The 6,593-nt window shown below is 39.6% G+C and overlaps 1 non-coding gene across 1 annotated transcript; it reads right to left on the bottom strand.

Annotated features, from left to right (window-relative positions):
• Window positions 1-6,194: 6,194 nt before the first annotated feature.
• Window positions 6,195-6,266, bottom strand: trnag-ucc (transfer RNA glycine (anticodon UCC)). Its single transcript has one exon. It is a non-coding gene; the product is annotated as a tRNA-Gly (tRNA).
• Between the last annotated feature and the right edge of the window lie 327 nt (window positions 6,267-6,593).

Genomic DNA, 6,593 nt, shown 5'->3' with positions numbered 1-6,593 from the left:
GTGACACTCGCCTCAACCGATAAAACAGCTCTTATCACCTCAGAGAGTGGAGATTTGGTCTCTGTCCAAGGGAACCAACGGAGCAAGAAAAGCACTGTCTAGACACTTAAGGAGAAGTAAAGAAAAAAATTGCTCCGTTTGACAGGAAATACTGAAGGGCTTTTGACCAAAGTCAGGCGACTTGAGGGGCTGTATTCGAGACAACGTCATTGTGCGGCTCCATCTCACCAAATCCCCTTTTCTCCAGCTATTTCACAACCGTTTACCATGGATCTTAGAGCAGGACTGTGGAGCATCACGAGTTATATGTCCTATCTCAGAGAGAGAGAGAGAGAGACTGAACACGACTAAAATGGCTACTCTTTCGTCATTCAAACTGAAAGGCATGAGTAAAGGGTATGACATTGGCCCTAATATCCGCTGTGCAGGTTATTCCTCAACTGTAGGCCAGTGACAGGACCAGGTGCGATTAGGAAAATACAAACCGAGAATATTAATACTCGGCATAGATTCTAAGAGATTATTACTTAGGAGCAAGAACACATCATCATAGACTAACATGCAAATGAGTGAACTCAACGATCTCCCATCAACCCATAGTCTTAACTGATCAAATGTATTTATAAATGTATTTTTAAATACAACCTCTAACTGGTCACTGGTTCCAGTCTGAATTCAGCTTACTGTCTGTGCAGAGTTTCTTATGTTCTCACCATGTTTGCTAGGGTTTTCTCCCGGTTCTCCAGTTTCCTCCCACTGTCCTAAGGCATGCTTCTACACAGTAAAATCCCTGGTGTTGACATAACACCCAGAGTGTTCATTTGTGTCCAGTGGACTTATATAAACACTGTAGGGTGTAAATTCAACGCTGTGGGTGTTAAATCAACACTGGCGATTTTGCTACGTAGGTGCATTGTTTAATCTAAATGGCCTCATTAGTGTGTTGCTTGTATTTCCTCATTTGTGAGTCGCTTTTGATAAACGTGTCTGCTAAATGAATAAATGTAGATGTAAATATGTGTGTGCATGGTGCCTGTGATGGACTGGCATCCCATCCAGGGTTCCAGATGCTCCGGATCCACCGTGATCCATCCCAGAATAAAACGCTTACTAAAGATGAATGAATAAAAGTAACCTCTACAACCTCTAAAACCTCCACTAGAAATTGAAACGTTGATTGCAGTTACCAGAGAAGGTGTAGGCGAGGGTGTACGCCATGAAACATTTCCTCAGAATGTTTACCTGTGCTGGAGTTTATTTCATTACCTAATATCAAGCACAAACCTGCTATTTGAGGGTCTCTCACCAAGAAACAGCTGCCAGCAAAAGGTACAATGTGCAAGACAACAGCGTGTTTACAGTTTCATCACACGCTTTGGCTCTGAATCACACTCCGGTGTCACAGCTCAGTGAAGCACAGCACACCAGGCCAAAACAGAGACAGAAAAACACCAGCTCACAGACAAAACCTGTTATCTCACATCACAAAAGAGGAGAGGGGAAAAAAACCCAACTCACACATGAGCGTAAAAGGTATGCATTTACTGTTGGAGAACTGCTGGTCACCTTGCAAACAGTTCTGCATAAAATGCACCTGCAAGTTTGCTGTAAAGCAAATATCAGCAGGGGAAAGAAAAAAACTCCTCTGAAAGCCCATCCGAAATCAAGGCCAAATGTCTTTGATTATTATGCAACTGTCCTTACCACACACTCCTGAGACTGAAACACTCTGAGCGTGTATTTGAGTGAGAAAATGACAGGAACTGAATGCATGAAAGTGAAAGATTTAACGCACTGGAGGTGCTCGGATTGAAATATCACTGTCAGGTTTTTCTCTGGGAAAGAGGTGAAACCCAGGAGGGCTGGGATGAAAGAAATGCAGAGCATCAATTAAGGAGCAGAGGAGAAGAGAGAAGGAGCAAGGTGCTGTTGTGATTGCCAGCACACACCAATGTGCCCTCCGTAACCGAAGGTCAAGTCATGTGGAGCGTGGCTGTGCAACAAGCGAGAAGGATAAATATTGTTCAAGGCTTTTTAATTTCAGTGGCATTTCAAATTATTAAGCCTTCTTCCGGGTCTTGGTCAGAGGACTTTGTATTCGCAAACTCCTCTCCTGAAGAGTGACTCACTTCTTAAATAGGTTTTCTCTTTCAGTTGATTGAGCTTTGTCCATGCAGCCAGATACAGGAGATACTGCAGCTTCGCTCTTCATTGACTCGGCCGGCTGTTTTCATTATATTTCATTACAAACGGAAATTCAAAGCGCATTACAGAGGCAGTGCACACATTAAATGGATGGCGACTGAGACACTGAGAGATCGTTCTAAAAGACTTCCAGTGTTCTATAAGGTAAATAAGGTCACTCAGTGAATACAGATGATTGTTGACTAGATGTTGACTACCCTGATCATTCTTTAAAAATGTTTCAATAATTACACGATATAGTTGTTGATGTTGTAGGTATGTAAGGTTTAATTTAGGCTCAAATCAGTAACCCTGTTTATACATGCATATGAATATCGGAAAGGATCTTTATCGGAAAGGATTTAAACAATGTTTTTCATGCTTAAACAATTATTGCACATGCACCTGTGGAACAGTCCTTAAGACACGAACAATTTGCAGCTGGTAGACAATTAAGGTCACAGTTGCAATAACTTAGGACACTAAAGAGACCTTTCTACTGACTGTGAAAAACACCAGAAGAAAGATGCCTAGGGTTCCTGCTCTCCTGCGTGAACATGCCATAGGCCTGCTGCAGGGAGGTATGAGTACTGCAGATGTGACCAGAGCAATAAACTGCAATGTCTGTAATGTAAGACATATAACACAGTGGTAGAGAGAGACAGGAAGGACAGCTAATCGTCCCTTGCAGTGGCAAACCACGTGTAACCATGTGTCCCCCCCAGACGTGATTGAGAACTTGCGAATGCCTTGGTGGAACGGTGGAGTACCATCTCACAGCAAGAACTGACAAATCTGGTGCAGTCCATGAGGATGAGATGCTCTGTAGTACTTAAAGCAGCTGGAGGCCACCAGATACTGACTGTTACTTTTAATATTGACACCCATATATATTGTGTATATATATATATATATATATATATATATATATATATATATATATACACACACACACACACACACACACACACACCTGTATGTCTTGAAATACAACACTATGTATGTTCTTGAAATTTACACTTACACTGTGAATCTGTATATATACCGTGTAAATTCCAGGAACATACTGTCTGCCCTACCATATTATTGAAAACACAATAAATAACATAATTTATAACAGTGGGTTACAGCTGTCTGAAGAAGGCCACGAAATGGCTTTATGAAAAGGGGGAATCAAAGCATGTTGATGATGTGGTGCCATCTAGTGGTCGAATTCAAGTAATACTACAGAACTAATGGGTTGCAATTTGGAGTAAAAGCATAGTATTTATAATAGGCCAATCGTAATTTACAGTATAATCTAATCTTTTACTGTCTCCGAGACATATTAGTCTTATACAAGAAAATCATGTGTAAAATAATTTAAAACTCTGATACTCCAACACAGCTCAGTTCCTGATTTAAGATTGATTTAACAACCATTGTTTCAGATATATATATATATATATATATATATTACATTTAACATCCTGCATCATATACTGATAAAGCCTTATAATTAATTTGCCTGTTTACATATTAGTTTAGCTTATTTTCACATAATAATAATAATAATAATAATAATAATAATAATAATTCATTTTATTTATAAAGTGCTTTTCAAGATACTCAAAGATGCTTTACATGAATAAATAGTCATAGGACAAAACAATAAAACCATACCACATTAATCATATGTCACATACAATTAAAACAATTTTAAAAACAGCACAGTTAAATATGACTAACTAAAGCCATTCATAAGCAATAGAACACGAAAACAGCAAAGAGAAAGAAAGAGGGACACATTATGGTCTGAAGAACTTGCCTCCAATTGACAGTTCCTGATCTGGTTTTAAATGGTCCTTATTCAATTTGATTTCCTATCACGATCTGACAAATGTGGATGTGTGGTACAAATAAATGGATGAGTCTCAAGTTGACAGAGAGAAGGCAAAGAAGGGAGGTTGTAAATGTGAGGATAAGCCTAGAGTTTCTCGTCCAGGAGCACAGCAGCTGTGGAAGGCAAGTAAAAGTTGATAATAAATTGAAAAATCCCCCCTCAAGAGACAAGCACAGAGGAAAGTCTGCCATTCCAGTCATCTCACCAGTGTGGCAAATCAAACCCAAATTTGCTCACGGGCGAGCAGATACCTGCAGCCACCTGGGCTTCACACTCCAAAGGCTCAGCCAAGACAATTTCCTCAAATCATCTCTCTATCTTCATCTGACAGGCCTCCTCGATTAGGAGGCGTGAAAATTAGTTCTCTACCCACCAGCTCTCGTGCTGAAATTATCTTAATTGTGCCATGATTATGCCTTTAAGCTTATGTGAGAGCAAAAAAATAAATAAATAATACAAAAGACAGCACTGAGAAGGAAATAGGAAGACTGTATAGGTGTGTGTGTGTGTGAGAGAGAGTGAGAAAAGTCTGTCAGAAGTGCACAGACCAGAGTTTGGCCTCCTGATACTAAAAATATAGGCCTACATTCAGTTGCAACATTGCTAAATTATCACTTTCTATTTAAAATACAAACATAAATATACACATTATGTTTAATGAAGATGTACTGGCTGCTATAGAGTGTATAGCACCTCCTACCTTCATTACTGCGATATATAGGGTAGTGCTTTCATTCTGAAAGTGGAGTCAGCCAGGGAACCATGATTTATTTTAATTTGTTTTGTTTTATTTTATTTATATTTTTTATTTAGTTAGTTAGTTAGATAGTTAGTTGCAGGAAATGACAACTCACCATTATCAAGGTTATTATATTTTATATTTTATATATTATATTTTTTATTGGGCTCTTATAGTTATTAGCCTGTTCGATGCTCAAAAACAAGCAGGCCTGTAGGCTAAATAATGTCAAATTAATGTGTTCTAAATGTGGAAAGTACAGGAATAAAAAGGTCTAGAGCTCCAATAAATAGTCAGAATACTGTTTTACACATATAAATAACACTCCTATTTTTTTTTTTAAATAGTTCCTGTTCATGAAATAATCCCTGAAGTCTATAATAAAATGTGTCTCTGGGTGCAACAAGTTTGAGAAACTCATTATAGCTTTTGCAACAGCGTAGCCAGTACTGAAACCATAGTGTCGTGTAGATTCAACAAATGGTTGTACACTAGATGGCCAAAAGTTTGTGGACACTTGACCGTAGCTTCTATTTGTGCATTTTGAACATCCCATTCCAGATTTAGTCCCCCCCCCCCGTGAGGTTACAATAACCTCCAATCTTCTGGGAATGCTTTCCACTTGATTTTAGCGTGTGGCTGTGTTGATTGGTGCTTATTCAGCCACAAGAGCATTAGTGAGATCAGGCAATGAAGTTGGACGAGGACGAGGAAACCTCGGGTACAGTCGGCATACTAGTTCATCCCAGAGGTTCTTCAGTAGGGTTGAGGTCAGGGCTCTTTTTGTGCACAGGGGCATTGTCATACTGGAAGAGATTTGGACTCTTTGTTTCCAATGAAGGGAAATTGTAATGCTACAACATGCAATGAAAAAAAAAAATCCTATACAATTCTGTGCTTCCAACTTTTAGTTTGGGGAAGGCCCACTTATGGATGTGATGGACAGGTGTCACAAACATTTGGCCATATAGTGTATATTACATTTAGGCTCAACTGTACGTTCGGAATTTAATTTAGAGATTGAGTTAGCCTACAGTTGATCCTTTGGTAAGGTAAACTGGCCTGGCTAAAGCATAAACAGATTTATTAACACCATCTTTTTCGTGTGAACGATGTGAATGATTATTATGAAACCCGTTCTTGTGAATGTTTAATATAATCCCTCAGTAATTTAACTCAAGGCTACATGTGATGCATTTTCCTGTGAAGATACTGCTGATTTGTAAATTGCTACTGTTGTGGGGTCTTCATCCTTATCTTAACTTCAGTTTGAGAACAAAACCATTGGCCAGAATTTTTTTTTTCTTTTTTTTCTTAAACGTCTGTGTTAGTGGAATAAAAACGATCTCTCCCGAGATTTTGTTTCAGTTTGGGTCGGAAAAGAGTATCTGCGTTGGCCGGGAATCGAACCCGGGTCAACTGCTTGGAAGGCAGCTATGCTAACCACTATACCACCAACGCGCGGAAAACTGCTAAAACTGACTTCAGAAGACGGAAATACGGTGCGTGTGTGTGTTTTGAATTATTTATATAAGTATATAAGTTATACGACTGGATGATAATAATAATTAGACCGGTACATTTCCTGAAGAAAATGTGAGTGGTGCTTGCCGTGGCGAAACCGGCACGGGGCGCCTGTTAGAGCACTGTTAGAGCCGGCCGTGTAGTGCGCCAATACGTTTTAGAGCCGACCGTCAAGGGCGCCAGTACTTTTGAGAGCTGGCCGTGCGGGGTGCCAATACTTTTGAGAGCCGAACAGATCGGGTGCCAATACATTTTAGAGCCGAA

This window comes from Ictalurus furcatus, chromosome 11, assembly GCF_023375685.1.
Source record: "Ictalurus furcatus strain D&B chromosome 11, Billie_1.0, whole genome shotgun sequence".
In the NCBI taxonomy this organism is placed as follows: Eukaryota; Metazoa; Chordata; class Actinopteri; order Siluriformes; family Ictaluridae; genus Ictalurus; species Ictalurus furcatus.
This window is presented reverse-complemented; position numbering and strand designations above follow the sequence as displayed.